At 34.3% G+C, this 25,047-nt stretch overlaps 1 protein-coding gene across 12 annotated transcripts in view; it reads left to right on the top strand.

Annotated features, from left to right (window-relative positions):
• LOC127852205 (jerky protein homolog-like) overlaps positions 1-18,325 on the top strand; it is a 43,718-nt gene extending 25,393 nt beyond the window's left edge. For 2 of the 12 annotated variants that reach the window (XM_052386084.1, XM_052386086.1), the window contains exons 7-10: positions 13,278-13,374; positions 15,823-15,985; positions 16,570-16,703; positions 17,777-18,325. The gene's annotated coding sequence lies outside the window, so the exon portion shown is untranslated. Of the gene's footprint in view, positions 1-10,628; positions 10,811-11,197; positions 11,293-11,529; positions 11,608-13,277; positions 13,375-15,822; positions 15,986-16,569; positions 16,704-17,776 lie in introns of those variants that run through there. The other 10 variants (XM_052386079.1, XM_052386090.1, XR_008036129.1 and 7 more) reach the window with 9 other exon arrangements.
• The last annotated feature ends 6,722 nt before the right edge of the window (positions 18,326-25,047 follow it).

Raw genomic sequence — 25,047 nt, 5'->3', positions numbered from 1 at the left:
TTCATTCAACATAAATCTGTCACCTAGGTTTACTCAAAGGACTCGAATTTTACTAGCCATAGACTCGCATATGCAATTGTTCATGAGAAGTCGTTTTCTCCTTAAGGTGGAAAACCTCCCCATAAAGTTAAAAACAATACCTTCTTGTGCTAATGATAGGGCTAACGCGTGTATCACCCACTGACACATTATTAAAGGGGCCTTTTCACAGATTTTTGCATATTTTGAAGTTAGTCATTAAATGGTTTATACCCGGGAAAAATCAAGTTTTCGAGTATTTTGCGTTTAAATATTTTTATGGGAAAGAGCACGCGCGCATGACGTCATGAAAAGCGCTTAGGCTAGCTTCCATCTTGCTACGAAACAAAGAAACTGACGTTACGCGTTATTAATTTAATATAAAGTTAGGCGTTTAATCGATAAACAAAGACGTAATAATTGTGTTTGAATATCAATCGGAAGTACACATGCATGTCTTTTGTGCACATTGTGTTTTTTTAATGAACATGACATAAATCTATGTGTTATTCAACGTACTGTGTGCGACGAGTTGAAGGTTTACACGTCTAGGCTTTCCGAGATAAATGTAAGTACACACTGGTATTAGAATGGTATTCTATTTATCCGATAATATCTTGAATATAAATGATATTGAGACAATAACATTATTAGGGTTTAATAATTTATTATTTAATCAATAAATAAACGCGAACAGCAAATCAATTAATTTCGTTTGTAGTGGAAACCGAAAGTAAACAAATCAACCGTCAAAATGGCTGACGACATAGCAACGTAGGAATAAACACTCATAAATTATTTACAAAATAAGATCATCAGAAATGATGTAAAGTGAACGCTAATTCGCTGTTTTGTAGATAAGTATACGATCTATTGAAAATCTATAACATTTGACACAAAAACACCCGTGGATATGGAAATCTTTAGCGTAACGAAAAAGCAGACATCACACGGCGTTTTATCTGGGTCTACGATGTTTGCCAATGCCGATAGTATAATGAATGGAAATGCACAAACTCAGTAACTGGCAAGCATATATGCATTAGTAGGTTGTTTCGTGATTATTCAGAAACGACTACATAATTCTTTTGGTTCAGCCAGTGCAACTTAACAGAAATAAGTATAAAAAGTTTCTACACCTGACAACAATGTGCCAACTTAATACAAGGTAAGTTGTTTACATTATTTAAAATATTGCCAGCTTACAGTATACAACAATAAACAGCTGGTACGATGTAATGTCATCGTTTTAATTTTAATAAGCCCGTGGTTAATTACCTTTTTTAATCTTATGGATCAATACATCTCTAACACCTTCAATTGACTTGTTCATGAAAAATATACACCCTCAGTGCATGTTATCCCATACACCATCACTCACTTACTAAGGCTCGATTGGTACTAAGGCTCGATTGGTCATTCTCGGCTCAGGTACTTCTTACAGGTACATGTACCCCGGGTACTCTTCACTTTACTTACATGTACCTCGGGTATGGTAAATAAACTTAAACATACCCGCAAATATTAGATTGTATCCGAGTTGTATATCCGCCAAAAATCCGATGTTAAACATGCTACAGATTAACATAAAACAATATTGTTTACCTTAAACAACCTTTTTTTTTTAAATCTGCATCAACATGCTTTTTAGATGGTCGCTTTAGCGACCGTCTAATGTGCATGATGTAAAATTCAGGTCGATACGGCCTGGGTATGATTAGCCCAATTCCCGCTTACACTACGCGCGAAGAAAGAGTTGTATAATTTATGCAAGAGGTTTGAGTTCTCCAATGATGTTTATTCACAAATGGAAACATTATATTAATATCGTGTTAAATGCAATAGTTTCGAATGGTGTTTTATAGAAAAGAATTTAAAAAAACAATGATCGTATTGCACGTGTCGCGGAGGAGATTGTTTATGAATGATTAAAATAGTCCACTTTCTGCTGCGTCTGCGTGACGTAGTATTTTCGCTCATCTCATTCATAAATCTAAGGCTGGCGATAAACAAAGGGGAGTCCGGGTGAGTCCGCACTAGTATAAGGTTACGCTTGTTTATATTCACAGGTCTCAATTAATAACACGTTGACCACGAGTTCAACAATTATTACCGGGATACGATAGACAACATAAAAATGATTCATTATCGCTGAAACTGTTAAAAATCATTTAAATATAACAAGAATATTCTCTAAAAAATGTAGTCTCGCTGTTTTGAAATAAGGTTTGAAATTTTGGTTTCTAAATAACTTAATTAAAAACAAAAGTTTAATTATAGTGTTTTTTACTTTTAGTCGCATATTTACCGCATTATAATGTGTGTTATAATAGGCAAACCATACATTAGTAAAATTCAATCTGCCTTCGCACATAGAAGGAATGGGTCAATTAGGTGCTGCGTTTCCTTTGCTTACTTCAGTTAGAGGTCAATTCTTTACGTAAAAGCAATCACAAGGCCCCGGCTTCAGAGGAATTGCGGAGCGTTCTTACATAATTAAAACGTGGTTCTTTTTCGCGGGTGTTTTGGCATTCATGATATGAGGCTATTATTAGATGCGCCTGTCGATAAACAAAGGAAAGTTTACGGGCGATAACAACGCAATAGGTTACGCTCTCACATACAACTCAATGACGTAGTACAGGTCGTAAATTGAGAGATTTGGGAAAAAGTTGACGCTTATTTATATTCTCAATTTATAAAACGTTGAACATAAGTTCAACAAAAACTTCAGCGATACGATAGACTAAAAAAAAACATAATCGCTAAACCCGAATATAACAAATAATTTATAATAATAATACGAATGACCTGTTTCATAACCTCGTTGAAGCTACTACATCGGGTATTTCTGGAAAGCGTTCTTGGTTCTCAACACATAGCGGCGATCTTTTGTATTTACGGGTGCTAGCAACGCAATAGTAGAAGCTTAGTAGAAGGTTTAGCTTGTTTATATTCACAGTTCTCAATACATTGACAGTTGGATATGAGTTCATCAATTACTCAGGCATACTATAGGCAACCTCGAAAATGCTTTATAATCGTTAAACCGAAAACAACTAAATATATTATATTAAATATATTTATAACAATACATGTCTTTTAAAAATGTAGTCGGCGTATACGCCGACTTTGAAATAAAGTTAGCAATTTACTTTTCTAAATAATTGAATACAATTAAACAAAAGTTAAACTATTGTGTTGTGTTTTTCACTTGTAAGCTGCATATTCACCGCATGAAATGTGTGTTAGCATTGTCAAACCACACATTAGTGTGAGTAAATAAAAAATATACTACGGGAGAGCACTTCATATGTGTCCTCATATGCCTTGTTATGAGTATCTTTCTTCATTATCGAAATATATCGTATGTTTATATTTGATTTAAACGCAGTTTTCTTTCGTCACATTTAAATCACACGTCAATAGCGCCGTCATGCGAAAATGGGTCTTATGCGTTTCGGCAAGCGTTTGTTAAACCCAACATGTGCTCTTGCGCAGTCAGGCCATAGGCGACGCTGTTCGCTTTAAAATCACTCAATATGTTATGTTTCTCCTTACCAGAAGGAGGGATAGCTGAGTGTCATTACAAATCTCATTGCGAATTGAAAATCCCACATTTAAAAACAATGCTTTTTGATACAAAATTGAATACAAAATGGCAAACTTGTTAATAATGGCAGCCTATCGACGCATTAAGGAATGATTTCCAGACGTGCTGACCAAGTACGACAAACATTGTGGTATGATAATTAAACGATTTCCTCTTATCGTGACACTATACTATTTCGCTAATGATTGTTTTCTCATCTTGGAGGCGAAATTGAAATTCTGCGAGATGGATTGTAACGCTTAATTGTAACAGGGCCACAATTTGTGTCGTTTGAGCATACAGAGAGTAGTCCGGAATTTCTTACACTGAACAGTGCTACATCCTTTGAATTGAGCACATACGCAGTGATGTAGCAAAAATTCAGAGTTTGTATCTCGAATCAGCTTATTAAATATTCGAAAATCTTCATGCGTGTCTGTTGGCGTTATGTTAAAGTCACTAAGATGAAAACTGAAACAGCTTCGCCTAAAAGCGCATTAGTGCTCTATACCTATGTTTATGTTAGCGTTGTTGACACCGTGTGAACTGCTCGGGTAACAAGTAAAGCATAAACAGCAATGTTTATATACTTTTACTCCTCCATATACAAGATACGAAGATTATTGTATATTTTGAATTTGTATATGGTGTCAAAAATCAAAAGTTAAGTTTTCATTACCATTTTCATCATACTTTCTTTGCTTTCAGAACTTCCAAAAAAGCATGCTGTTTTTTTTTGTCTTAGTTATTTCTATGAAATAATAAGGATGATAAAAAGTGCACACAAAACTCGACCCGTGCGCTATGACACACACTTTTTTAAGTTGAATGGCTTGTGTTCATTTCAAACTTGCGATTGATTTTGAAAAATGAATTGCGTGTTAAATTATGCAATAGCGAACATCTTCAGTGCCTTCAGCGCTTTGATTAGTATGAGTGTTGAGAGGACGCCGTAGGAATAAGCAAGTAATCAAGAATACGTCTCTGTTTCTGCTTTTATTTCCTTCATGTATAATGACGATAAGGATTGACGACTAACATTGACGACAATGATCACAAGCATTTATGACTAACACTGACAACAAGCATTGGCGACTAGATGTAACATTGACGATTCTCTACAATAAATGAAATTAACAATAAAAAATGAATAATAAGATTATAGTACAACAGATATGCTTTTCAAAGTATAATATAATAGCATACACTCATTAGAATAAGAGGTTTCATAAATAACAATTTGAAACATTTTCAATCAATATCTTATACAATATTTATTACACAGCATGAATTAATTGTTAAAACATAATATAAATACAGAATATGGTGTTCCCCATTTAAAGGGATCTTTTCACGCTTTGGTAAATTGACAAAATTGAAAAAAGTTGTTTCAGATTCGCAAATTTTCGCTTTAGTTATGATATAAGTGAGGAAACAGTAATACTGAACATTCACCATGCTCTAATATAGCCATTACATGCATCTTTTGACGATTTAAAAACCTAAAAATTATAAAGCGTTGCAACGCGAAACGGTTGAATAATTTGGAGAGTTCTGTTTTTGTCGTTAAATTTTGTGCAACTACAAAGATTGCTTATATAAGGTATAAAATACGTCATGTAGTGTACTTGGCGGAATAGCTCAGTTGGCTAAAGCGTTTTTACTTCAGGATTCTGGCAGGACTCCACGGGTCACTGGTTCGAAACCTGCTCCGGGCAATGTTCTTTTCCTTTTTTAAATTTTATTCTTGATTTTTTACTGGGGCTTTTACGATCCAATGTTTACATGTATCAATATAAAGCGTTTAATGAATAAGTTAAAAAATGCCAAAATCTGTGAAAATGCCCCTTTAACGGACCTCGCAAACCAAATAATGTTTCTTTAAAAAAATCTATGGCGTTAAAAAGTGAACGTGCAACGTCGCAGAAAATATACTTGACGACGTCATACAATGATGCGACTTTGAACAATTTAAGATTTAAAATTAAATCACATTAATGATTTTAACAATTAGTTTTGATAATATAAATGCCATTTAACAGAAAATTGACATAAATGTGAACATAATTCATTTTTACAACATAGCCGACAACAACCGATTTAGTGTTAAAATTCCCCGGTATGTTTTAGTATATTTACCGTACCCAGGGTTTGGGCCTTACTAACTGTATTATTATTATATCTCACCGACTACCTTTACCTTGTTGTGTTTATCAACCTGAAATTTATGTTAATTCCGGCTTTCTTTACTTTTATTTTTCATTCATTTGATTACACAATTGTTGACGTATCTCGTGGAAAATTATTTGAATCTTTGGATTTTAATGACGACAAGCTGGAAGTGTCAATTTATTTTAAAAACGAATCTAAGATGTATGTACATGTAAGTATTGTGTGTTTGTCATGCATAATTATGTGTTTTCCAGAAAAAATTGAGTAGCCAGTTATATGGCCGGCAACTATGCAGTAAAACGAAAGCATTTGTGACATTTACTTGATATATTTGGGAAAAGTAGCCGGCATCAAGAGTAAATGTAACCGGCAAAATCACTGGCTGCCGGTATTTAAGTAAAGAGAACACTGATAATAGTAAACTAAATCTCTACGACAGGATTACAGCTTTGTAAAATTGTTTTTGGGGTGATAATGGTTAGCAATTCATACAAATGTTATTAAAAAATATTGTGGTTTAAAATTCATTTTGAGAATGGGATGGAAGAACAGAAAATGAAAGGGTATACAGGGATGAAAATTAGTGGTTTCCCGTGAGCCCGGGGCAAGTAGTTTTGGCCTGGACAACTCAATTTCCAAAGTTGATAGTCTGGCCGGGCAACTTGTTTTTGTTTTTTTAAGCTTAAAACAATTCAGTGCAATAAAAATTGAATAACAATTGACTACCATGGATCAATACTAGTTAAATAACATTCATTATTAAGGAATAGGAAATGATTAAATTCAGACTCATAATAAAACATCATTCATTGAGAAGTGCAATGTCAGCAAATTTATTTGATTATCTATTATTTTATTAAAATAAAATATAATATACACATGTACATAATTCTGGGCTCGTTATTCTTTATCTGGGCAACCAACATACTAAAGATGGTTGTCAGTGCGGGCAACCAATAGTAATAAGTTAGTTTTAATCAATGAAATATCTTTGTAACTTAATTGTTATAAGCATTGCATTAAAGTTGTGATTTAGGTAAGCTTGTTGTTTATAGTAAATTTACTTTTTAGCTCGACTATTATATATGAAATATATATAGAGGAGCTATCCTACTCACCCCGGCATCGGCATTAGCGTGCAAATGTTATAGTTTGCATACCATCCCAAATATTTCCTATGTCCCTTGACATATTGCTTCCATATTTTGCATACGTGTTAACCAACATGACCCCAACCTAAAAACAAGAGCAGACAACTGTATCACTTGCATTTTGTAAGAATTATGACCCTTTTTCCACGTAGAATATGCATATTATTTATAACTCTACAGTGTTCGAAATTTGCACTAGCCCGGGGCTTGTTGATCTCGTTTTGGGCTACTGAATTTCCATGGGTACTAGCCCGATTGGGCTATTGATTTTTCAAACTTGAGAAATAAAAAATGCTCAAAAATATTATTTTCATCCATCGCTTGAACCATATCTAGCGTTTATTTAGCGTCGTATCGCGTTTCCTCACCCTTCCGATTATGTTGACATGACGAGAGTTTGAATGACAACTTTTTTTTGATACTGTGCGAATAAAATGCGGATCTACCCAGGTTGTTCAATTTGCTGTACTTTCAGCAAACCATACAATATAAAGAAGTGAAACTCCAGCTGCTGGAGCAGTATTGAATTTTCATTAAAAACAATTAGTTGGTCCTTTATTTAAGGCAAGTGACCGATTGCCCAAACAGTACAAAACAGCACAATACAGCACAATACAAACCAACATAGGTTATTTATTTGGCGAAACCACCAATCTTATAATCACATTAATACACATTGCCAAGTCAACATACATAAAAGAGTAAGAGGCAGCTTGTCAGATAATGGTCTGTAAAAATTCAGTATAACCTGCAGAACTCTCAATTGATGAACATACACGTTTACTTTATAAGTACATAGAATGTATAAGAATCTAAGTATAAGAAAGGTCTTAAACAAGGTTTCTTAAAAAATAATAAAAACACAATACCGCTACCAGCCTCTGAAGGCTGAAAATATAACAACATCGAAGATATGTACAGTCTACAAATGTTTTTAATGTCCGCCATCTTGGATTTGTAATGATCTATTGACAAATCAACGCATTGAACTATCATATTTTAATAGAATATGTCAACCAAATTATATATTGATTGCATAGTTGCTTGGTTACTTTTTACTGGTTTTCAGTTTAGGCAGTTTAACGATATGCATATTTTATTTCACGTGCAAAGACTTATATTGATATGTTTTCGGACAGTTGTTTCCGGATACGGTTTTATTTGTCGATTTTAATTTATTTTCGACTTTCTTGATAAAAAAATATCTAGAATGATGAATACACATGCGATTTTACGGATGGTCTGGTTGATATTTTTTCACATTGTACTCACCAGAATTGGACCTAGAAAGACTATAAAAAAGAACAATAAGCTAGGGGGAGGAGACACTGCCCTCTATTCGCTTTATCATACGGCCTCAGACTTTAGGCTTAATGTTTCGGATTTCTAATTTGGGACAAGTGACATCTAAAATTATTTACAGATTGGATAAAAAAACCTTTGCTTCTTGACTGCATGTAAGGTATTGATTGACGAATATCGTAATACATAAATATTATAATCGTATTGTGTCATTGAAATATTATAATAACATTTCCTGCTAATTGGGATCAACTGTTAGTTGCAATCCTCATCATTACACCCTACCTGCAATAAAAACTATCCAGAACCGTCAAAAATATAAACTTATTTTAAAAACTTGTGATAAACAGTTCGGGCTAGTAAACTTTGGTTCGGGATAGTGAAAAAATCCATCTGGTAGCCCGAACGGGCTAGTGGTTTAAAAAGTGAAATTCGCACACTGACTTTATGTTAAATTGTGCGTAACACCCCAAATATTTACTATATCCCTTGATATATTGCTTTCATATCTTGAATAATGTTAACGTGCATATTTTTATTAACGTCTTGTTATTGTAGTGTACATATTTTTCGGATTTCAGACAGTTCATTCATCGAGTATTATTGTTGTGGTTTTGTGAGTAATCTTCATGTAAAATACTGCTGTTTAGATGTTCAGTTTTAGTCGTATATCAGGATTCAATACCTATACCTTAGTGAAAATGGCATCGGAAGAACATTTGTTCATTGCATTAGATAGAATTAAACATTATTATTATCTATCTATCTTATTGTTTATTGCAGTTTCAGTAATATTCTGTCTATAAATGATTTCAACATGATATAATTATAAATCATGGCAGGCTAGGAAATGTGTATATAAGAAGCAAAAATTAAAAAAAGACAGTTCATTTTTTTCCCATTTACATGTATGTATATTTATCTATGTAGACATTTTTTGTGGTAAACAGTTATGCAACATGTCGGAAAACGCCCAGGACAAATATATCGACATAATGATTTTTTCACTTATGTGGGTGTATGTTGGCTCCACTTCACACGATACAGTCATTGTAGTTTAATTGAAAAATGCATCTTACAATGTGAGATGAGTTCTGGGTTCAAGCCCCAGCAGTGGCCTATCAAGTGTGAAATACGGAGCCATTATCATTAAATATACACAGTTCTTTCTTTAAACAATACAATTAAATATAAGGAATAATGTTAAAGGGGCATTGCTGCTTAGCTATTTTTGACATTGAATAACAGGGTTTATATACACCTCAAGGATAAATGCTTCTAAATTTGTAAAAAAACAAACCAGTCGAAGAGTGCAGAATATTAAACATTTGCAACTTTCTGATGTCTAAAATGTCTTAAATGCCACTTTAAGTTTGTTTTTTTTTGTACAAAATGACCCATTTTGTGCTGTCCATTATCGGTTAATGTTTTACGCTGTCAGGTCAAGAAGCGCTCATTCTGTAGCTTGTTTGGACCATAATCTATAATGCGACCAAGTTTCAGCAGATTCGGCCCAGTGGTTCTGATTTTATACCCTGTGCCTATAGAGTATAAGTACTATTACTCACTGATTTATGCATTATGAGCTCGGCTGTTTTCGGAAAAAACCTCAGGTTTTGTCATAGCCAGCTCATTGTGTCATGTCGTGTCTTTTCGCCATCCGGCGTCTGCCATGCTAAAACCTTAACATGAACCCATTGTACCCACAATTTTTTTTCGTACCCATTTGTTTGTACCCAAATATTTTTCGTACCCAAATGTTTTTCGTACCCAAATGTTTTTTGTACCCATTTTTTTCGTACCAAATTTTTTTCATACCCAATTTTCTTTTTTCGTACCCAAATTTTTTTTCGTACCCAATTTTTATTTATCGTACCCAAATTGTTTTCGTACCCACATGTTTTAGTACCCAATTTTTTTTTTGTACCCACTTTTTTCGTAACCACTTTTTTTGTACCCAAATTTTTTTGTACCCAATTTTTTTCCGTACCCAAATTTTTTTCGTACCCATTTTTTTTCTACCCAATTTTTTTCGTACCCAAATTTTTTCGTACCCAATCATTTTATTGCCTTTTTTCTTCGTACCAAAATTTTTTTCGTACCCAACTGTTTTCGTACCCAAATTTTTTTATTCGTACCCATTTATTTTTTTCGTACCCAATTTTTTTTTTGTCGAAATAATCGGCTTTCAATTTGATTTGATCTCCCCACTCATTCCATCCCGCGAAACCCTTAAGGTGTCGCAACTCTGGTAAAAATAAATGCTGCTCGAGCAGCATATTGCTGGTCGAGCAGGAATTTTACTGCTCGAGCAGCATTTAAATGCTGCTCGACCACTAAATTGCTGCTCGAGCAGCATTTTTTCTGCTCGAGCAGAAGTTAAAGTTTCGACCCCTTTGGTGCGCCATAGTCCGATGCGTTCAGATTGTTGCGTCCAGTAAGCGGAACGTTTTACTAACGTTCGGAACAGTTCGCGTGTTTCCGTAACTGAACGGACCGTTCGGCGAGAACGTTCCGCAACGAAACGAAACGCATTTGGGCGGTCGTTTTCAAAGCGAACAAAGATGGAGGACAGGTTGTAGAAATTTGTTGTTTACTTTTGATATTTTCAATTTTATGCAATATTCTGAATGCAACATCGGTGAAGTTGTACATTATCTATGTATTTTACGTTTGTGCGTATATTTAAAATAAAAATGGGTTGATTTGATTAAAAGCAACTTATTTATTTGATGTTGTTTGTATCTTTACAGGCGTTCTTTATGAAACAGATAGAAATCATACCCAAATGATACGTTATTATGTTGTTTAAATACACATTTTTTATTTTCAGTGTATAATATGTGATATTAAATCATGTTTTTGAACACTATTCAATTCACTTTGACTGCGAAAAAATTATATTTTATACTTTTGTTAACTGATAGTAAATTCTAATAGAATGTTGTGTTTTTATGTTTAGTTCATTGATGAAGCTCACTCTGCAGTTGCCTGATGGAAAAAGGGTTTCCTTCCATGTTGATGAGGAGACGTACAGGCTTGTTGTAGATGAAAAGGGTTTGTACCAAGGAATAAAACTTAGCCAGAAATGATCTGACTTTCTTAATCCTATTCAGCCCAGTTATTAACTAGGTCAGGTCTTACTCTGCCTAGTTATATTGATTTGTTAAAGAAAGTCTAAACGATGTGTGTGCTCATTTAGAAATGTATTAAATAAAACAATAATTACTGTATATAAATTACATATTCCACACAAATCAACTTTCTAAATCATGTATTTTGTTTATCTTTTAGATGAAGACACTATTCGCTATCTTGTCAGTCAGACAGTTGATGGAGAGCAAGATTCTGGTATTGTGCTAGCTGATTATGGTATTGTACTAGCTGATTAGGTCACATGATCACATACACTATTTACTAAGCTTTGCCTACTGGAATCACTTAAGTGAGCAGATTTTGTTACATAGTGAATTTATATAATCTGGTTAAAACTGAATAGGACATTGTTTAATTTTTAAGAGCTAGCAGGGGTTCTGAAATATGCTGTCCGAGTTGTCCGAGTCGTCAATTTACCCTTCCGGGCAAGCAGTTTTTGAAAGCTGTCTTGTCCGGGGACAAGTAAAATTTCCGCGGTAAAGTTTGTTTCGAGAACGAAACTTCAATATTTTTCGAAGATAAAAAACGAAGTTTATATAAATAGCGTATGATTAATCTGCGGACTAGCACACTTTTTTAACTGAAGGTATGTTATTTTCCGATAATAATTATTTAATGTGGTAAACCAGTCCACGAGTATATATAGCAACAGCCAATCACGCATAAGAAAACAATTTTAATCAGGGACCTATGTCCCTGTTTTAATAGAGAAACCAGCACACATGTGTATAGCAACAGCCAATCACGCATAAGAATTTTAAGATAACACTTTTCGTACATTGCAAATGGCCGCATACATGTTCTAACGACCTGCATTCGATTTTTATATAATAAAACCACTTAAACGTCTAGCCATGACGCTAATCAGACCAATGATAAAATCAGTTCGGCGTCGGAAAAGAAGAGAAAAGAAAAGTATAAATATGATAACACACGACGCCAAGCGGAAATGAGAATTTTTTGAGTCTTGGCCAATTGATTTTCCTTGGCTTGAAACGTTGCCGATGTGTGTAAATGTAAACTTCGTAAGGAGTTTCCTTTATTAGCGGATAATTATATACTTATAATTAACGGAGATTATTTTATTTCAAGTGAATTGTCTAGTCATGTTGAGATTATTAAATATCCGAGATGGTATCATGTTAGTCGAACTTGTTGACGCTCTCAAATATTAAGCTACTTTTTATATTGGTAATATTTGGAGTTCCAAAGAATTTAGCCCACATAAAAAGTATCTCTAAATTCTTTGCGCGTCTTATAAATAAGACTAGTATCATGTGTGACTTAAACGTGATCTTATTATATGCACATCTTGCTTGTATTTTTTGTTCAATTTTCTAGTTAACTATGTTTATAATTTAAAATAGAAGTTAACAAAAGTGTATGCTTGTATTATTTGCTTAATTAGTAATGACCTTTTCCTTTATCTATCTTAAAAGTACGGACAAGTACTTCTTTGGTACGGACAAGTGAATTTGTGGGTCCAACTGGTCCATGGACAATTAGACTCTTAAAATATTTCAGAACCCCTGGCTAGTTACAAAAATAAAGTTTCTTGACAATTGTAGTTGAACTTGTTAACTAAGTTCGGTTCAAGTCAAAAGCTCATACATTTGAAAGTAAACTCAGTTCAGGGCTTTATTGATTCTTTAGCAATGGCCTTATAAAGGCCCCTTCCCCTTAGAGAATTTCTTGAATTTCAGTTTATTTAATTTTGAGTATTACAATTAACATATCGTTTCTTTCAGTCCATTTGTTCTGTTTCATATTTTTGGCATATTTTTGGCTTTGGCTGTTTTATCTGAAAAACACTTTCTTGACCTACAAAATAAGAAATAATTTATGAATTAATTTCCATGTTTGTAAATTAGGAAGGATTTTTTCAGATTCATCAGATGTTCCGACCACCGAAGATCAATCAAAATGCAAGTAGTTTGGACTCCAGAACTGCAGACTCAGGAGCTGCAACTGCATCTGCATCAGGTTATTTTTTAATAATAAATTAATAAAACACTAAATATTAAATACTTGTTTAACCATATTGGTGCTATTGTGTTATGAAAGGTATGTCATGAGTTTGACACCATCTAGTATTTTTCATCGACACAATCTCTGGTATTGTTAAAAGTACAAAATCAGAATCCTAGAAAAATAGATATTCACTCAGTGCTTTACTCAAGATTTTTTCAGAAGCCCCGGGCCGATGGGGTGGGTAAGGGAGGACTGTCCCCTCTTTACTACACTTTATTTTTTTGATACATTTTAAGAGTCAAATGGGGTCATTTTGTGTGCCATGACTCTTCAAGAAAAAAACAGCTATAAAATCAGTTATAAAAATCATTTTTAAATTGTTTTTAATGGTTTTAAACTTTCCCCGCATAAATAGTATAATCCCGACTGGAATATTCCCCTAATACATCTGTATCATACCGACTATATTACTGCATACTTGCTAATTTTCCAGTTTCTATTAATTACCCGATAATCCTGTATGGTCCATTTTTAATAAAAGCAAATGCTGGTAAATATTTATGATAATATTGCTCGAGAAATTCATAAACACAAATATTGCCATTCGTCTAAAGTATCAAGGGAATTTCTGCATAAGTGACCAAAGATTTGATGAAATATTGCAACTGAGCATGCGTAAATCACCCGACGTGATGCATGCAATTATACAATTAAGCAATACATGCACGATTTCCATTCAAATTAAACGACTTTGTATATGCTGCATAATTTTTGCGTCCTTTGTATTAAAACAAAAGATCGATACAATAAAAAAAGCACTGTTTATTTGAAGTTTAAATTTGTTAATGTCGCTTTACTATTCAAATGTGTATTTCGGATTGATAACTTGTAAACATTTACATTCAGCAGTGTGTTTCAAATTACAAATTTAATGATGCTCATTTGAGATTTCTACAAAACATTAACAGTTGCGTAATGAATTTAATGATAATTTGTTAAACAAGTCAAATAATTTTTACTGTTTTATGCATGAAATGCACAATTTCCATGCCGATTACAACCTGTTGCCATCAGTCTTCTAAGTAACTGGCCTGCTTGATCTAACCCCAGGCAATGCCTGCTATGAGTGCTGTCGCTCATACAAAGAGTACACTCTAACTGGCCAGTATTGATTTTCCAATATGACGTCGCTCTGCATTTAGGGGGCTTTAGTTGGGTAAAGCGATATATGTAATTGACAGAGGATATTATTCGGCTTTCAAAATTTTCTTCGAAGTTAATATGGCTTTGATCTTAAGACTGATTAGAGGCAGTAACTGCAATAATACACTGATCAGAAAGTTTCAGACGCCCCTCGGACACTGATTTCGAAATTTAAGCGTCCCGACGAGGGACCATTTAATGGCATGTGGAAAGCACTAGAGCTGCAACGATTCGATCCGATTCATCGAAAATTGATTCGAAATGCTTCGATTCGATTACGATACCAAACCTACCAAATTCGATTCGATTCTTTAAAATATATACATATATATACATAGATACGTAAAGCGCGCTGTATTCTGACTATTGATACAGGGAGGTGTAGGTTTTATATTTACCTGTAATTACGACGCGCGCGATTGGTTGCTTATTACTTAAGTCATCCAATCAATAAGCCCGTTACGGTCTACTTTCGTAAAAAGCGTCAAAATGGCTGAACAAGTTGTTGCCGAAAAATTGAAATTATCAGATGCGGCTAAGAAGCTTAAATCAAAAGTGTGGCAGTATTTTGGGTTTCGGGATGGTAGCCCTACCAATAAAGCTAAGTGTAAACTGTGCTTCACGGATGTGGCGTACGCTAAGTCCGGCTCAACCACTAATCTAATTTAATGCAATATGTCAAACGCAAACATAGCGTTAATTTAGCAAGACAAAGAGGTCGCTCAAGTGCAACTACTCAAGTCGCCAGCCAGAAAAGTAGTTCTTTTTCTGTTGGAGTTTTGTTAAGTTTATTAGAAAATATGATTTGTCATACAGGTAACAGGTTATGCTGTCATGGCACAGTGGTAGACTTGCTTCTAGCGGTTTTGGGTAAAGGTGTAATAGTGATAGTACTACCATTCAACTGATTCCAGATACGTTTTTATGATTATTTATTTATTTTTTATATTATTGTGTAATCTAGTCAGAAGTTTTAAAATTAAAATTGAGTCCTAATTTGCTATTCTTTTATATGTGTTTTATTGAAATCACATTTGAACAGAAATGTTAATTTTGAGGCATACGAGTGAATATATGATAAAACTAGGTTTGAAGATGAATCGAATCGAAAAAATCGGTATCGGAGTGTCTGAAATCGAATCGAATCGAACTGTTGGTGAATCGTTGCAGCTCTAGAAAGCACTGTTACTTTTGTATACACATATGGTAAAATTACTTAAAAGCTTAAAATGTGATGGCTGGTTGATCTGTTTTTAGGTGTTCGATGGACCCATGAAGGGATATTGTTGATGCTGTCTCTTTATGAAGAACATAAACAGAAATTTGATTCCGTGGAGATTGATAGCAGAAGAGATGGCACACAAAGATGTTACTGTCACAGGTGAAGCCTGTGACAGTAAATTCCGGTTGATGAATTTTAGTAAGTCTTTAATTTGTATTATAGAAGAGGGGGGAATATGGTTTTTGGCCTGTCAGTCATTCTGTCTGTCCCAAACTTTTAACCTTGGGCATAAATTTTACAATATTGAAAATAGCAACTTGATATTTGGCATGCTTGTGTATTCATTGAGCTGCACATTTTGAGTAGTGAAAGGTCAAGGTTATCCTTCAAGGTCAAATATATGGGTTCAAAGCGCAGTAGAGGGCATTGTGTTTCTGACGAACACATTTCTTGTTATTCTTAGTACAAAGGAAATCATGTAACAGGTGAGGCCTGTGACAGTAAATTCCGGCTGATGAAGTTCAAGTAATATGCAAACCATATTATGCAACTTTTTCTGTTATTCATCTTTCTATAGATACTGTTGTTTTGTTTTTGTTTAAATGTCTTGCTTGGATTGGTTGAATGAAACAAAAAATCACATAGAACTGGAAAAGTGATTATTGAGTTCAATGTCATGTCTAAAAATAAAGTGTTTCATTCATTATATGTCAACTAAAAACAAAATATATTCAATAATTGCATAAATCAATTTATTAAGCCTGATGAGTGTGTTTTTTCAGGTACAAGAAGATAGTGGACCAGCATGCCACTAGTGGGAGCGGGCGAAAAAACTGGGAATACTTCCAAAGGATGGATGAGCTATTTGCTCGAGATCCATCTGTAAGACCAGCGATGGTTGTGTCGTCAATGCCAGGTTCGTTTTTTTTATTTATTTTTTTATTATAATTAAGGGTTAACTGTTAAAAAAGGTTATGATACAATTTATGAGATTTCCTGTTTAGTATTTATTCCATGAGACAATTTTCTAATAAAATAATGTATTGTTTTAGTTTATGTTCTAGTTAGCAAATAAGTTTTTATGTCCCCTTCCTCGAAGAAGAGGGGGTATGTTGTTTTTGGCCTGTATGTCTGTCATTCTGTCCCATCACTTTGACCTTGGTCATAACATTTGCAATATTGAACATAGAAACTTGATATTTGGCATGCATGTGTTTCTCAGTGTATCGCATGGGTCTGCAGATTTTGAGTGGTGAAAGGTCACGGTCGGTCATCCTTCAAGGTCAAAGGTCAAATATATGGATAAAAATCGCTCAAGAGGGGGCACAGTGTTTCTTAAACATATCACTTGTTATTTAAAACATGTATATGTCCCCTTCCTCGAAGAAGAGGGGGTATATTGTTTTAGGCCTGTATGTCTGTCATTCTGTCCCATCACTTTGACCTTGGTCACTTTGACCTTGGTCATAACATTTGCAATATTGAACATAGAAACTTGATATTTGGCATGCATGTGTATCTCAGTGTATCTCATGGGTCTGCAGATTTTGAGTGGTGAAAGGTCACGGTCGGTCATCCTTCAAGGTCAAAGGTCAAATATATGGATAAAAATCGCTCAAGAGGGGGCATAGTGTTTCTTAAACATATCACTTGTTATTTAAAACATGTATATGTCCCCTTCCTCGAAGAAGAGGGGGGTATATTGTTTTTGGCCTGTATGTCTGTCATTCTGTCCCATCACTTTGACCTTGGTCATAACTTTTGCAATATTGAACATAGAAACTTGATATTTGGCATGCATGTGTATCTCATGGGTCTGCAGATTTTGAATGGTGAAAGGTCACGGTCGGTCATCCTTCAAGGTCAAAGGTCAAATATATGGATAAAAATCGCTCAAGAGGGGGCATAGTGTTTCTTAAACATATCACTTGTCATTTAAAACATGCATTTACCATCTCACTTGTAACCATGCTGTTTGTTTTGTTGCAGTTCAGCAAGATGTTACTGTAACTGTAACTGCAAAGCCGCCACCTGGGCCACGTAGACCCATTGTTCATAAAGCACCAACTCCCCCACCAATTGACCAGCCAGCAGGAAGGGCAACCACCCCTTCTACAGAGGGGACTGATGAGCTTCTTGCTACCCCTCTCATCAGAAAAAGAAAAAGAAGTGGGAGCCAAGACCCTCCAGAATGGTTCCGGAGCTACATGCTAGAACATTCGCAAAGACTAGACCGCTTGGATGCCCATAACGAGCGTTTGACTGCTTTGGCGGAACAAAAAAATTGTCTACTGGAGCGACTTGTTGAGGCTCTGACCTCCAATAAAAGTTGAACTGTCTAGAGATTCCCATTACTCCTGCAAACAGCGAGTGTAAATATGTTGAGTTGTGTTTCGTCATTGTCTCATTGTAAAGTATCCAGTTATTTTAGGCCAAGATGAACTTGCATTATGGGGAATTCAGAGCTGATCTTTTATCTATGTATATATTACAATTATTATAATTGTCATTGTGTTATTATTAAATTCTCTTTGTTTACGATTTTCTTTGGTTAATTGAACATATATGTATCATTTAGCGCATTCATATAATACACTTTAAATCTGAATAATTTGTTTTGTTGCCATACCAGTTAAGCTTAATATGTTTGCCGGTTCTTGTGAAAACACAAACTTTAAATCAATGTAGCATATTAATGTGTGTTAGTAATAATTATACTTTAAATCAGCTTCCACTTTATTATGTTGGAAAATTCTGTCCTTGCTTTTATTGCAAATTCATTCAACATAAATCTGTCACCTAGGTTTACTCAAAGGACTCGAATTTTACTAGCCATAGACTCGCATATGCAATTGTTCATGAGAAGTCGTTTTCTCCTTAAGGTGGAAAACCTCCCCATAAAGTTAAAAACAATACCTTCTTGTGCTAATGATAGGGCTAACGCGTGTATCACCCACTGACACATTATTAAAGGGGCCTTTTCACAGATTTTTGCATATTTTGAAGTTAGTCATTAAATGGTTTATTTTGATAAATGTAAACTTTGGATCTTAAAAGCTTCAGTGAAAAATCAAGAATAAAATTTAAAAAAGGAAAAAAATGTAGCTCGCACCGGGGCTCGAACCTGTGACCCCCGGAGTCCTGGAGTAAAAACGCATGAGCCCTCTCGGCTATTCTGCCGAGTGTTAATGTATGCTGTATTTAATACCTTATGTAAGCAATCTTCGTAGTTTTGTAAATTTAAACGACAACAACAGAACTCTCCAAATCATTCAATCGTTTCGCGTTGCAACGCTTGATAATATTTAGGTTTTTAAATCGTCAAAAGATGCATATAATGGCTATATTAGACTATGGTAAATGTTCAATATTACTATTTCCTCACAAATATAACTAAAACGAAAATTTGCGAATCTGAAACAACTTTTTTTCAATTTACCGAACCGTGAAAAGATTCCTTTAAATATACATAGATTTCATTAATGTGATGTCTGGATGTCTGAACTACTGTGACAAAGTAAATAAATTTATTATTTGTTTACATCTCCGTTCTCATAAAGGTGTTTGATACTGTTTCTCCAACTTTTTGTTGAATGTAATGGACAGACTGCAATAAATTAAATGGGCGTATTATTGTTATTTAAAAATGTTCATATTGCGCCAAAGTGTTGTAAACGCCATTGTTCATGACACAGAATATGATATTACAGGAAACAGCATTTTGTACTGTATCAAACATTAATGTTGCAAAAAAACTATACAATACTCAAATTATTGACCTTTTATTCTGCTCATAATCTTTCCAACAATACAAAACAATAAAGCATGCTTAATAATAGCAATACTCTTTGAATATAAATAATATTTTCCAGGCGTTTTACCTTCACAAAATCATTAGTCCACCACAAAAAAACATCATCCTACAAAACAGGTATTGGCTTCCAATTGTTAATAACACATTTAGCATGAACATATGCACACATATCGAAGTAGGGATTTCTCATCACAATTCCAGGGCAATGGCACGTCTCTTCTCTGCTTCTGGGCGGGCCTGACCGTCTCCCACTGCTTCAGAGGCATCCATGCCTATATCATCAAATGTGTCCACTTCAGGTTCTGTGTCTGACTCTCTCTGCAGAATGAAGTTGTGAAGGACACAACAAGCAGAGATCACGATGGGTATCTCCAGCTCCATGAGCATTTCCAAGTATTTCAGCCGCCGGAATTTACATTTCAATAGACCAATGGCACGTTCCACATCAACTCTTGTCTACGAATGGCACTTGTTAATTTTTTTTTGTAATTGATCTAAATGTCCATTATCTCTATATGGAACAAGATGTCTTGTCAGGGGGTACGCTGAATCCCCGAGCACATGGAACTCATCTGGGAGATTTTCAATTTTTTGTGCCACTGGACTGTTCCTATATACACGGGCATCGTGAACAGAACCTGGCCATCCTGTGTATATGTCCAAAAATTTCAAATTGCTGTCGCATACTACTTGGAGAACTAAACTGGCGAACCCTTTCCTGTTGAAAAATGAGGACCTATGCTCCGATATTTGAGCAGGACATGCAATGTGAGTCCCGTCAACAGCCCCTACAACACCCGGCATTCCACATCGTTGCTGAAATCCATCGGCAATGGTCTTCAGCTCATGCCGAGATTCCGGAAATTTGATATGCTGCTCCATCATCGCAGACAATACTCTACATGTTGCAATGACTGTAAGATGTAAAGTTCCTGTAATAGAAATGGAATAATTCATGCTAGTGTTCAGCCTTTTTAAATGTAGCTTGATTACATTACGCTTATTTTGAGACTCACAAGTTCATTTTCTGGAAGAATCAAAAGTTGGCGTTTATGGAGAAGAAAATTAGAACGCTCAAAAATAGGGTGGAACCCAAAAGGTCCCCATCACTAGGACACCGTATCCACTATGACAGCTTGACAAATTATTGAGTAAATGAAGTGCAGCTTCTAAGTTAAGTCTTATTTTATTGTAAATACTGTTACAGATAGCACATTTTATTAAAGGATCTTTCATAAACACTCATTCATTTGTTTATATACATATGAATGCTAGAGCCCTTTCCTTGTGTCACACCGGTCTTACTGACCTGTGTGAATGCGCGCTAAGCATTGTGGGAAACGGACTTTTTTCCATCATGTCGTTGGTAAACATAATAAACACGGCAGTGAAAAATGGTAATTAATTATTATCAAAAACAGGCCCCATCAAACCGGGCCAGCTGTAATATATACATGGATGCAGTTTGTGCTTCAAAAGGAGCCACTTTTCATGTCATTCTATTGTTTGTAAGAATCACTAAACACGTAGATAACTTAGACTAAACACGTTGCAAGACTGTATTCACGATTTCGACATTGTTAAATCACGCGTAACGAGACTGCCGAGATAACACGAGATTAAGGGTTCGGAGGGGGGGGGGGAGTTCTGCCAGTATTCGCTCTACAGTATACACACCTTACCTATCCGCTATATTGACTTTATAAATAAAATAAAAGCGATAAATTGCCGATTTGTAACTAATAAAAGCAATCTTTATTTTTATTATAACGTTCAACGACCATCTGCTCGATAATATTTCAGTACCATTGTAATTAACGGCGCCGTAATTAACTACAGACAAAAATAACATGATCATACCTTACTGTACGGTGTGCAGAAACCTGTCAGAAATTAAAACAACTCCAGACTCTTATAATTTTTGAGTGAAAGTTAATTTAAACACACCCACTTATTAAAATTAAACCTTTTTTATATTAGCTCATTTTTCTAAATGTTCAGAAATAAAAACCAATTTGTATTTGCACATTTCAGTAAACCTAAGACTACTTTATTGTTAAATATGTTTGATTTGTAAATTGTATAATAAATTAATAATCTATATATTTTTATTAGTTCTGTTGCAATATAAAGAAGTGAAAGAAGCCTAATTTAAGTTAAATATGTTTGATTTGTAAATTGTATAATAATCCATATATTTTTATTAGTTCTTTTGCAAGCCTAACTTGTGTTTTTAAAATACATAAAAATCATATTGTTGACAACTATAATATTATTTAAGATCATTATTAAGCAAAAGTCAGTCCCTCAAATCAATATTTATTTATTGTCGGTATGGTTACAAACATTATAACTTAAGCTATGAATAGCTTTTGACTGACAGCTTACCCCGGCCAGCTAAACCGGTAGAGTGCTGATCTCTGGCTCGCTCATGGGTTGGTAAGTTTAAGCCTCAACTCGGGTTCATCTCTTAGAAATAATTACACCTTAGGCTACCCTGTCTGTAACCCAAATTGCAGTCCAGGGTCACCGACATACATGTATCAAATACAATGTATGTGCTTATGTTAACATTTCCTGAAGATTCAACCACTGAGCAGGATAACTAAGTTAATCCCATATTATTAATGAAAAAAATTAAATATACTATTAGATGTATAAAACAGACAAACCAACTAGTAACTTCTAGTACTTTCATAAGGAACATCATCCATTAACCATCTATACTTCCAGGTCTTTTGGCTCTGCTACATCAACAGGAATTAGCATTGGGTTCATGTTTTCTGTGTTAATCATAGGGATTACAATTTATAATATTTCATCCCAACAACAAAATCTTTATAATGATAGTATTCATTTTACAGTCAGGTTTTACTTCTATTAGGTTAAAAACTAAATAGTGAATCAGTTTTTGAGATGAGCTTGTACCAAACACACACACACAAGCTCCTGTAAATTTTATACACACTTTAATGAGCAAGTGTTTGGACTGTCACAGTTATTGCTTGTTGGAATGTCTCAGACTAACCAGGATATACAAGCAGTCTTCACTTAAGCATTTTTGAACAACTAGCCTGAATCTTTATGCATTAATAGAACAGATTAAAATACCCAATAGTCCCGACTATATGAATCAGGAAATTTTAATAGCCCAAATTTAATACATTTCACTAGCCCCGGGCTGTTGGGCTAGGGGTTAGCGTCAAGACTGTAAAAGCAATAACAATTCTTCAAACATTGATACTTGTCTTGTTTTGAACAAATCTGCCATGACGGGTAGTTAATGGGGATAGCCCAACAAACAACCAGTTAAGGATGACTGTGATACTGCTGAAAGTTTCACCAATATGGATATTTAGCCAATGGACATTTGACCAGGGACACTATTTAATTCGAAGTAAATGTTTTCTTAGCAGTGTTAATAGTCATGTCAACAGATCACATGTTATGTTAAATGACAACATGACAACATTGGATGTGTAGCAACTTAAACCACCATCCATTTTATTATATTTCTGAATGTGTAGGATATTTTTTAATGTAAGGGTATGAAGTAGACACACATCTGAAGTATCTTTATTTTATTTTTTTCAAAGAAGATAGTTATGTAACTGTGGTGATGTATAATATTAATTGCAAGAGTTAATAACATTCCAGGTGTAGAATTCTTGAGCTTCATGCAGAATGAGATACAGTATAGGAGGTTTTGGCGTGACGTCACAAGAGGGGTTTTCCGTTACTAAAAATAGATTGGCCGTCACACCTCTCGATGCGGCCATTTACATTGTATTAGAGTAAAGGTCGTCGGAAGACTAAATACTGACAATTTCACAATACAAAACTACAAGTACCCGTATTCTTTCTTAAAGCAAGACTAACATCTAACTAGATCTAAATGATATTTAAAAAAATAAAATAAAACATGTAATAGATTCTGATTTGATGATAATTATAAGTGGTCATTAGCGATAGAAATTCATTGTAAAAAGTGCAAACAATCAGTTATAAAACAAAGCCCTAAAAAAGCGCAATACATTATAATCTTTCAATGTAGTTTAAATTTTCTTTTACATTGAATGAATTTTCGTTTCGTTTACATTGAATGAAAATATTAATAAATATTAGCTTGCTAGCATTCAAATAGAAAAAAAACACCTGCATGCATATTTTGAAAATTTAACTGTCTTTGCATGTATATACATGTATATTGAAAACTCTTTACTAGTGACAATGAGCGATACAAATCTAGCATTTTATGCTACCATAAATATATACATTTAATTTATTTTACGCAAGTATTTTATATCCCAACTATGATCAAACGTGATTGCTTGTTTTCATGATTCGAACAATGCAGTAACGCACGATCTTCACACGTTATAGCAGAGTTTACATTTGCAGGTATACACTCGTTAAATACGTTAATTGTGTAGCAGTAAATGTGTACAATATTTAAAATGTATAGTTATTAAACACTATATTGTTATGCTTAAACTGGGTAATATATATACACTGTACAGTTCCTGTTAATCCATTTGTGACAAATGTATATTTTTTTAAATATGTTCAAATATTTTATTAAAGCATATGTTAAGTATTTGGCTTAAATGACTGCTCAAAATACCAAGAGATGACATGGAGGTATCATAAATTGTGTTTAATGACCAGACACATGTGGTTTATTCAGGGTATAGGTCCCCGGGTTAATGACACCCTGTTTTCTTAGTAATTGTCTGGACAGTATCTGATCATAACGAGATAATCGGTTTGTGATGAACAAAGGGTCAATTAAACACTGGGTTCAAAATGCTGATACAAAGAGTGTCGAAATTGGTGTGAACCATTAAATAAAAGCAATTACATTTATCAAGAGGATTTAGTTAATCTGTAACAAGGTAAGTTTTTACAGACATATAGGTTCAAATCAGTTTCCATATGTTGATTACATGAAATCAATATATTCGTTTATTTTCGTCCTTATTTGTATTCGTTCATTAAATTTAATTTATTCTGAAAAACAAATCTATTTCGAGAATGTTGTTGTTCTTAAAAATGGTCGCGAATATGTGTCAAGTTAAGATTATTATGATAACTTAATCACGATCGGTTCATCAAATGAAAACAATAGCAAAATGGCCGCAGTGTTGACGGCCAAAATTCGAGCATGCGCAAACGTGACGTCATTATCGGAATCCCCAAAACCTCCTATTCCAGTTTCTGACTTCTGTTGACACTGTGATGTTCCTGAAAAAAAGGTTTCTATAAGTTATAACAATAAACAATTCAATAACATTTAAAGACAGCATAGTTATCTGTTTTAAAATAATTGTTCTTTTCAAAGAAAAGTATTTTACCAAAGGTAATCACACTTCTAATTTGCCCAAACATAACAAATAATATATTTTTCCATACCCCACCCGCTTTTGGCATGTTTCGTTTTTACCTA

Source organism: Dreissena polymorpha, chromosome 12 (genome assembly GCF_020536995.1).
Source record: "Dreissena polymorpha isolate Duluth1 chromosome 12, UMN_Dpol_1.0, whole genome shotgun sequence".
NCBI classification, from domain to species: domain Eukaryota; kingdom Metazoa; phylum Mollusca; class Bivalvia; order Myida; family Dreissenidae; genus Dreissena; species Dreissena polymorpha.
This window is presented reverse-complemented; position numbering and strand designations above follow the sequence as displayed.